Genomic DNA, 9809 nt, shown 5'->3' with positions numbered 1-9809 from the left:
CCTCCCGCCCGCCGCTGCCCGGGGCGGGGCGGAGCGCGGCCGCCATTGGCTGTCGCTGCCGTCGCTGCCGTCGCTCGACTTCCCCCTCCCACCGAGGCGGCGGCTCGGCGGCGGCGGGCGGCGCGGCAGCAGTAGCGGACCGGTTGGGACGGGGGGCGAAGGGAAGGCGGGCACAGCGCTGGCTGGCCTGGCTGCCGGTTGCCGCCCTGGCAGAACTGGCAGCACGTTCACCAGCCGGCCAGCTACAAAACAAATAATGGTGACAGATATTTTTTTTCGACTTTTTAATACGATTTTTTTTGTCTTTCTTTCGTTGTTTTAATAAATTTTCGGACCGCTCCGCTGCCGCACGCCTGCCGCCGGTCCTGTCCGCGTGCGTGTGGATGTGTGAGTGCGTGTGCGTGTGGTCCGCCCGTTTGCGTGACAACCAATACGGGCGACCCCGACGTTTAAATTGGTGCGATCGGATTAACGTTGTGTGTCTTCCCGCTGGCGAAAGGGTTTAAAAATGGGTCCGAAATTCGCATTAACCCGTTTTCTTTCTCTTTGTTCCAGGACGCCGCTCATTGACCGCGCTTCGGTACGTATCCATCGAAATCCACAAGGCCCACTCGTTATCCGTCAAAGATTTTCCTCTTCTCTTTTTGTACAATCAAGAAAACTGGGCACGTTTCACTTTTCCCGTACTTTTCAACTTCGTTCGTGCCTGTCGAGGAAAAGAGAAAAGTTGGACAGTCACCGTACGTCTGCCTGCCTGCTGCCTGGCTGCCTGGCGGGGCGGGCCTGCCACCGCGGTGATGCACTTCTCTTTTTGTGTTCCTCCCCTTTCCAGAAAAGTTGGCTGCTCCGTGCAGCGAAAAGTAATGGCAACAGTCTGAAGGAGGGAGCCGAGTCCCTGCGTCCCTGCAGGATCGGCGGCCGGGACCGGGAGGACCGGGACCCCGCGCACCGCGGACGCAATGCTCTGGAAGGGGCTCGACGCGGGGGGGGGGGGGGGGGGACGTAGCGTGCTGCGGCTGCGCGCCAACATGGAGGCCGAGACGAGCCATAGGCAGTTTTATTCTGTTCCAGTGGGGTGTTTCTTTTTTTTGCAGATGACTCACGCGCAATTTTGGCCGTATTTACCAGTACGTAGCAAGGACCAGTTCATCAACTTGTTTGCAGTCTGCACGTAAGCGTCGCGTATGCACGCGATCGTAATAAACACTTTTCTCTGAACGAGACGTTGCCCTCCGCGAGCTGCGGTGTCCAAACGAGATCATTTCCCAGCGATTTCACGCGCCCAGCCACCACACTGTACACAAGTACACATACGCGCAGCACCCGTTCGCAGTGCCGGCGGTCGAAATGCAGTAAGCCGCGCGTGTGATGGCTAAGCACTGTTTAAGCACTTTAGTCTTTATTGACGCGCTGAGGACGAGGTAAAACATCGGGAGCACGACGCGGCGGCGAGTGCGAGGGAGAAGGGGCGAGCGAGAGGTTCCGGCCGCCGCGAGCGCGACGGAGACGGAAAGACTGCTCGCGCCGCGATATGCCTCGGGGGATAAGCTCGCCATCACCTGCCCCAAAGCTGATTACCTCAGCAGCTCGCGCTCCGCATCGCGCGCATCGCGCGTCGCGTGTGTCCTATTCTAAGCCGGCATCACGCCGCATCATCGCCGACGAGCATCGCTAAGCGCGGCGCTGAGCGCGCCAGCCGTGTCGCCAAAGTGTGGTGGCTCTATAAGCGAAAGCGGGGGCAAAGTGGGTGCCGTCGTACACGCACTCACTCACTCACACGCTCACTCACACACACATACTCACACACAGACACAGCAAGGCCCGGCACCGACCGCACTGACCGCAACACTGGCCGGCAAGTAGTAGCTCTCCGAACGAGGTATGCAAACCTTTCTCTCGGTTTCGCGGGCGGCCAGGGCGGGCTGACGACGCAGTCGCACGGCATTCTCGCCATAAAACGCGACCAGTGCACTGTGATCTGGACTGCAGAGCCGTAACGCGACATGCGCGGCGCGAAGCCATGACTTTCCCCCAGAGAGTCGCGGCAACGTTCCACACGGCGCAGTTGGGCAACGCGCGGCAGCGCGCCCGGGGGAGGGGGAGGGGAGGGGTGCTAGACTGGCGTGGGGAATCCCAGCTCAACCCTATACCTACCTGGGACACTGCGAGCCGCAACGCCAGCCGCAACGCCAGCCGTACAAATGAAATTACAAAAGCCTCTCCACCCATGGCTGTGACCATGAGGGAATTTACCAAAATACGGTGCGGTTCTCAGCAAGATGGGACACAGAGCAAAACTGCCGCCAAAAAAATCGACGCTGCGGACAGGATTCGAACCTGCGCGGGCAGAGCCTAATGGATTTCAAGTCCATCTCCTTAACCACTCGGACACCGCAGCTTACAGGTGGCGTGGTTCTCAGCAAGATGTTGATGGGACACAGAGCAGAACTGCCGCCAAAAAAATCGACGCTGCGGACAGGATTCGAACCTGCGCGGGCAGAGCCCAATGAATTTCAGGTCCATCTCCTTAACCACTCGGACACCGCAGCTTGCTTGAGTACAGCGGTTCTCAGCAAGATGTTGTTGGAACACAGAGCAAAACTGTCGCAAAAAAAAAAAAATTCGACGCTGCGGACAGGATTCGAACCTGCGCGGGCAGGGCCCAATGGATTTCAAGTCCATCTCCTTAACCACTCGGACACCGCAGCTCTTGCGAGAGCTGCGTGCCTTCTTTTCGTCGCATTTCAGTAGGGGTCTGCCCAGCAGTCTCGTCCACGGAGACGGGGGCGCCGTCCCCGTGCACCTTGCGTGCCAAGAAGAGAGAGAGAAAAAGAGAGAGAGGGGCGGCAGGGCGGGCCTTTCCGCAGCCACTCAGGACTGTTGTAATCGCGAGGAAAAACACACGGCCTGCAGTTCCGAGTACACTAGTAAATCGTCGGGGAGCGCTGGCGGCCCAGCAGGCAGAGGAGCAACTGCCGAACTTGACTTTTGTGCGTCAAGAATTACGATTAGATCGAGGCGGAATTTGTCGGGCAAATAATCTGAGCTCGGATAAACCGCGACAATTCGGAGCTTAGCCCGGCTCCGACTGTCCATTGAAAGGGATCCGTCACCGCGCCGCGGGCAGGCGGACGGGCAGGAAGACGGACTGCTGCTAGAGCGTGGTGCACTCGTGCCGTGTAACTCTAGAGCGCGTGGGGCGCGGTGTGGCGCGGCGTGGCGTGGCGTGGCGCTACTGGGAAGCACCGCAAGCGCCCTTGCGCACTACGGCACGGCGGCTCGGCGGACGGGCCCAGGGCTGGACAGTACCAGTCCGACCGGAGCCGTGCTTTTCACGCCCGCAGCGGCACGGCACGCATAACGCACGGCCCCTGGGGGTGCCATTTCTCATACTACCGCTGCCTTGTCTTTGTCTCGTCGGAGTGCAGTATTCGCAATTAGTCGGTGGCTTCTGGCTTGGGGATGATCGCGATGATCTGCAGCGCGGCCACCGCAGCGGCCGGCCAGCCTCGCAGCCAGCCAGCCGGCCAGCCTGCCGGCCAGCATGAGAGACATGAGAGCGGCCAGGCGATACGATCGCAGATGCAAAGCACCGCCGCGAGCCAACCGACCGGCCGGCCGGCCAGTCGTGTCCCCAAGCGGCAAGCCAAGCGGCCAGCGGCCCAGCGCCAGCCACCTGGAAAAAGGCCCTCGTCTTGTTTTATTTACTTTACATCTTTTTCGCATATCTGCTATACTTCTCTCAGCTGATTTTCAAAGAAATTTTCCGGGGTGATTTCGGTTTCGTCTTTCAAACTTCGGCACTTTCCGTTTTTTTTTTTTTTTTTTTTTCGAAAAACGAAGCTTGCCACTGTTGCGGGTGGAGTCTGAGTCGTTGAACCGGCAGCCGGGGCGGGCTTAGCCGGCGGTGGTCGCGCGGCCTGCCGAGCAGCCACGACGTGCACAGCCCACGGTGGAGCCCCACGGCCCCGCGGGGCGCCCTCGCGGCACTCGGTCCGCGCAAACAACCGCGACACTGCTTCGCCGATAACGCGGAAAAGAGTACTTCTCGCCCCGAAGGATGCAGTGTACTAGTTTTCTGGTGTGTCGCCGCGAGTGCGCGCGCGAGGACCGGCGAAAGGGCCTTACTGCGCGCGGGCCTTACGCCCCGGGGCCCCGGCCGGGTTGCCCAGGATTTGGGGTTCCACGAAGGCACTGCCAGTGCAGGGCGCGCAGCACGGCGTACAGTCCGGCCAGGAGGAAAAGGTGCGCGCGAGGCGGGGCGGGGCGGGGCGGGAACACGGCGCACTACTACAGGGCGGAGCACGGATGGGATTTACGCAAACGGGGTGGTTGCACCCCCTCAAAAAAGATCGAAATCAAAGTCGAACTCGCGCCCTACTGGCGTCAGCAAGTCCTGCGCATAGTTTGCGGTGCGGTGGCCCGGCGGTCCGACGGGGGAAGTTGGAAGTCGGTGTGCCCGCGGTGATCGGCCGACTGCTGACCGCATGATCCCGGCCTGGGGCTGCGCTGGCCGCGCGGGCCGCGAGGCCACAGTGTGCCGCCACACCGCCCTGCGCCGCGCTGCACCCCACGCCTCTCCATTTCTCTAAAACAAGGCAGATACGATCGGCGAAATGGATCCAACGCCACCGCAGTGGCCCGCCCGGCCCCGCTCGGCCCCGCCGCCCGAATGCCTCGGGTACTCTGCCGGCATTGCCACTCGGAAACCACGATGCAGTACGCGAGGGAGGACCTTTGCAGTTTGGGATTCAGCAGAGTCGTTTCCCAAAATGCACCACGAGTGCGCCAAAAGCAGACTCATCGGGCCGCGGCAAGTTCGAGGAGACGTCATTCCCTGTTTGACCTTGACGGCATCGAACCCTGTAAAATATGCAAAATTCGATTTCCGGCTGGAGATTCGCTGATGCTTTCGCCATACTCGCCACGCGTTAGCGAAGATAGTGGCGCGAAAATTAGTGAGAGTCTCGTTTACACACGCGTGTCTGCGGCCGGGCTGCCTACGCGGTGCCGACGACGTCGCGTCCTCCCTCGAGCCGCCTCGGCGCACAGCGGCGCGCTTCGGCCGGCCCGCTGTATCAGATCGACACCGCCCCCTCTATTTGCCGCTCCCCTCCTCCCCTCCCCGTGCGACTTATCGCCAGATTCATTTCAAAGCAAGTTATTCATTGTGTGTAGATTCATATCGGGCGGGGCGGGGCGGGGCGCGATGATGGCTCCACAACAGGCGAGGAAGGGCGCCGGACACGTCCTGGAATACGTGAGTGCAGCTCCTCCACGTCCTTCCTCCAACAGAGCGGATTCCTTCCATCGCTTCCTGAGGTATTTCATTCCTTCTGCATTTCATTCCGATTCATTCGCCGCCCCCGAAAATGTCCGGTCTCGATTTCCAGCGCCAGTGTGCCGCCCCTCCCCGCGGTGGCGCGCTATCTTCCAGCTCCAGCCGTTCTGCAGCAATTAATGGTGACCGCAGTCGATTCATTGTCCGCCTCTTGGCGGCCCGGCATCCAGCCAGCATCCAGCCGCGGCCTGCACTGCTTCCCTTCCAGACTCCAGCCGCAGCGTGCTTCTGCGTGCTTCCAGCTCCAGCAGCGCGGAGCACCGCGGAGCAGCGCCTCCAGCTGGGCGCGCTGCCAGCGCCGCCTGGCGGCGACCGCGGGCACTGGACAGCGCGAGGCAGGCGGAGTCATGACCTCCCCTACCCCCACCCTGCCTGCCTGCCTGCCTGCCTGCCCCCCGCATGGCGCTGCTGCCGCTGGAGCCGCTGGACCCCCACCACCGGCCGGCACAGGGACAGGGCTGCCAGGCTGCCAGGGCACAGGGTGGGGGCAGGCGACGCAACCAGCGCTCCGCACGCCGCCAGGCAGCCAGGCAGGCAGGCAGGCAGGCAGCCTCCCGGTCCAGGAGGTCGACCGCCCGCCCTGCCGGCGCGCCCGGCCCGGGCCCAAGGGAGGCAAAATGGCCGACTGTAGTTACTGGTTCGGTTACCGCCGGGGCGTAACTGCGGTAACTACGGTAACTACGCGCCTTCCGGTCGTCCGCCGCCCTTCCGTCCCCCGCCAGCTCCAAGGAGAGCAGTTCCACCGGGGTCGCCGACTGTCTTCTGGGAAGCTCGCCGGACCTGGGTTCGAACCGTCTTCTGCAGTCCCAAGAAAGAGACCCCAGCAACCTTACCTCGACTCGACACGTCGGGGTGCTTCTCTTCGGCCGGTCGAGGCAGCGCGCAGCGTGGTGCGTGTTACAGAGTTAGCGGCTGCAGCGCAGAGGTCGTCGCCGAGGCCGTCACCCCTTCTGCAGCTGAGGCTCTCTTTTATCTGCTCGGCTCACCCCCTCGGCGAGGCGAGGCGCGACACCCCCCGTGGCCTTCCCCGTCTCTCTCGCACGCCGCTCCAGCGACGTTTTTATCAGCTAATTTCTTCCTCACTCTCTCTGTCTTTCTCTGTTGTCTCTCTCTCTCTCTCTCTCTCGCTTGCTTTGGTCGTCGCCGTCCCCCGTTGCATGGCAGGCGAGCAGTCAAAGCTCCCGTTCCTGGCCGAAAGGACGCCAGCCATAGGGATGAGTCGACTTTCCCCCCGCGGTTCGATACCCTCAAATTTTAGAATTCAAAATTTGCACTAGCGATGGTCGAAGTGTACGTGTATTTTGATGTGCAAAATCAAACGGGTCCCTCATTTCGGCCACGTCGGCGGCGTGGTTTTCCCCCGCGTGGTCCTCCCTCGACCCATTAGGCCCCACGAGGCGCCTCGGTTGGTGCGGTTTCCTCGAAGTCACGCGAGGGAGGACGACGTCCAGGGCGCGAGCCAAAGTGACGAGCGGAGCGCAGCGCCGAGGCAGAGCGCAGCCGAGGCGAGCCGAGCCGAGCCGGCCGGGGGCAACAACCGCCAGGATGCAATGCAGGGCCAGCAGGGCCACCAGGGTCGACGCACTCCCACGCACTTGCACCTCGCCGATGACGGAGTCGACGGGCCGTGGTTCGAATACCGAGCACCGCCATTTTCCCACCGTCAGTGGATTTTCATTAACATCCATAAAGATGCATTCTCTCACAATTAAACACTTATTGGATTTCAGAAGATTTTAATTGAATTGCTGAATTAAAATTGTAAAATTCAGTCTAGACCGTTCACGTCAAATTCTTTTTAAATAAATTTGAGTAGCCTACGTTTTTCTTTACGTGTATACTGTAACTTGGGTCGGTCCTCGAGTTTTGGCGGGTTTCGCGAAGGTTCGGGGACCTCGGAGACGGGCTGACGCCCTGGCTGTCGCCGCGACGCTGTGCCTTGGCTGCGCCACACAAGACGGCGAGGAGCCAGTGCAGTGCCACCTCGGAGCGTTCCAGCCTTCCAGGCTTGGCGCTGGCAGGGCCAGTGGGGCTGTCCAATGGACACTGTCCACGCTGCTTCGCTGCAGGCACACTGCAGCGACTGCATGCATGCAGTGGACTGGCACTCGGAGGTCATTGACCGCGCACCTGCAGTGGGACAGTAATTGTCAATGTCCATACGCACACCCACGCACCCACACACTCGCACTCACGGACGGGTGCAGTAATCTGCCGTCTCTGTCTCGCTAACAGACCGGAAGGCTGGACAAGGGCTAGTTGTCCCACACTCTTTTAATTCTCGGCCTTGTTTTTCTTTTTTGGCGCTAGTGTAGGTGTGCCTTAGTGAAAAGCGTCCGGACGGCCGAGCACCAACACTGCGGCGGCGGGGTCGACGGCCTCCTCGGCGAGGACCGCGAGGACCGCGCCAACTCCTCCATTCGTCCATTCGCACTTTGTCCTGCAGGATGAGTATCCCTGCGCGCTGACGCGGCTGGGGGGCTCGAAAGTCCTCAGCGGGCTGTGGCAAAAATGAGCGGCGGAAGAGGGTGGCGTCGAACCCGGGTCACCAGTTCTCCGCACACGGCCACGGGAACTTCGTAGTATACCGGTGAAACAGCAGCGAAAAGACACAGTCGTTTCCCGTTCGCCCCCAGCCGGGACTTGAACCCGCGTCAGCGAAGCTGAGATCCTTTTTATTGGAGTAATTGCGCCTGTGTGCGTCCATCTGATTCCTCGACTCGGTGCCGCCATGTCTGCCGCGACGATTCCCCCCCCCCTCCCCCGCCTCTCGCTCCCGCCCCTCACGGTCGATTGCCCCCCGCACGGATTGACGTCTGACAGCGGACCGGAACGCAACAACGAGCCACCCACACACACACAACAAGTTTCACATTATTTGGTGCGATGCAGAGAAATCAGCGAGTCAGCCATGCGTGTCATCGAAATGCCTACACCCTCGTCACTTACCCTGCTAAAATGCGGGCCCGCCTTTCGGGTATGTGTATCGTTTGTGGACATGGCTGCAGGACAATGTTTCCAAAAAAAATTAAAAATTAAGGCTCAATTTTTGTTGTAACAATTTTGTATTCAAAGTAACGGAAATAAAATCTAAACGATAAAGAAAACTTCAGCGAAAGAGGGCACCCCGGCGAACCGGCCCTCTTCCCTGCGGGAGTGGTGCGGGAGGTGAAATTTTGGCTGGTCGGCCGGTCGGACAAAACGACGAGCACCGTCCCTTTCATTCACTACTTTTTTTGGAAAATCTTTTTTGACTGTGCAGTTTTGCAGAAAAGAGACTATAACTGCGTGTTATTGGAGGTGCAATCGACCTCGGCGCTCAGGTGGCGCGTGAGGAGCGGGCGGGGCTGTGGAGGGCGCAGCTGCTCCCCCCCCCCTTTCCTGCGCCAATTTCGACTTTTTTACTCGTCGCGGATCGCAAACAAAGAGCCCCAGCCACCCCTCCGATGGGGCGCACAGACAAAGTTATTATTTCGCGACGGAGGTCCCTGGGCCACACATTCTGCGGCACGCGGAAAGGAGGAGAAGGAGGAGAAAGGTGTCATCCATTACGGGGCTGTCTTCGTTCTTGTTGCTGCTCTTGTTGTTGATGTTGTTGGCCGGAGGGGCCGGAGGCTGCTCGATAAATTAAGCCGCGCGACAATGAGTGCTAAATGGCGGCCCGTTCGACGCGGGCGCAATCGCCAAGGCAATTCGGCGCCGACGCGACGCTGTGAAATCAGATTTCGTAATAACGAAGCGCCTTGTGTGCTGGCCGTGCTGGCCGTCCTGGACGGAGTAGCGACTCCCCCGGCCACTTCCAGTGTGCAGCGCCGCATTAATCACGCACATTCACGCCCGGTGGTGCTACCAGTGTGCTACCGGCTACCGGCGCGTCGCGGCGTGCCGAGCGCGGAGGTGGCCGCGCGTTTTTTGAAGGGTAGCTGCTGCCCCGCCGTGCGCGCGGCGCGAAGCGAGCGGCGAACATCACAGAAACCAGTAGCAGTCGCCAGGGCCCGCCACGGCCCGCCAGTCCCGCCAGGGCTACCAAGGTACCCGTGTGGATCCCTGCTACACTGCCAAGCAGGGGCAGGGGCCGTGAAAATGCGCCCCCCCCCCTTTCTCTCTCCTCGGCCCGCGGCGTTGTTGTGCAGAGCGAGCTTCCGAATCACATCCCTTTCGTGTCTCTGTCTCTCTCGCGCGGCGTTGCGCACAGGTGCGAGAGAGACAGAGCGACGAAACGACTGCCCCGCGCGCGCACATTGTGTCCGGCATTCCCTCCGTGCTTCATTCCGTGAGGCTCCCGGGTGCTGCGCAGTGCTACGCCACTGATTGGAACGTGCCTGCCGGTCGATTCAGGGAGGAGCGCCTCTGTCTCCCTCGCACTCGTGGGGCGTTCCGCAGGGGTGCGAGAGAGGCAGAGCGACGCGACGACTCTCGGAGTCGGTCGGCTGGCCGCGACGCCCGGCCGTGCCGCCGTGCCGCGCGG

At 61.0% G+C, this 9809-nt stretch overlaps 3 non-coding genes across 3 annotated transcripts; all 3 read right to left on the bottom strand.

The window, feature by feature from the left end:
* Positions 1–2316: 2316 nt before the first annotated feature.
* On the bottom strand, positions 2317–2398 carry Trnas-uga. Its single transcript has one exon. It is a non-coding gene; the product is annotated as a tRNA-Ser (tRNA).
* A 69-nt stretch (positions 2399–2467) lies between these two features.
* Trnas-uga lies at positions 2468–2549 on the bottom strand. The gene has a single exon. It is a non-coding gene; the product is annotated as a tRNA-Ser (tRNA).
* Positions 2550–2626: 77 nt separating this feature from the next.
* On the bottom strand, positions 2627–2708 carry Trnas-uga. Its single transcript has one exon. It is a non-coding gene; the product is annotated as a tRNA-Ser (tRNA).
* Positions 2709–9809: the final 7101 nt, after the last annotated feature.

Source organism: Thrips palmi, unplaced genomic scaffold (assembly GCF_012932325.1).
Source record: "Thrips palmi isolate BJ-2018 unplaced genomic scaffold, TpBJ-2018v1 HiC_scaffold_15, whole genome shotgun sequence".
Lineage (NCBI taxonomy): Eukaryota > Metazoa > Arthropoda > Insecta > Thysanoptera > Thripidae > Thrips > Thrips palmi.
The sequence above is the reverse complement of the archived record's forward strand: the minus strand, read 5'-3'. Positions and strand labels throughout refer to the sequence as shown.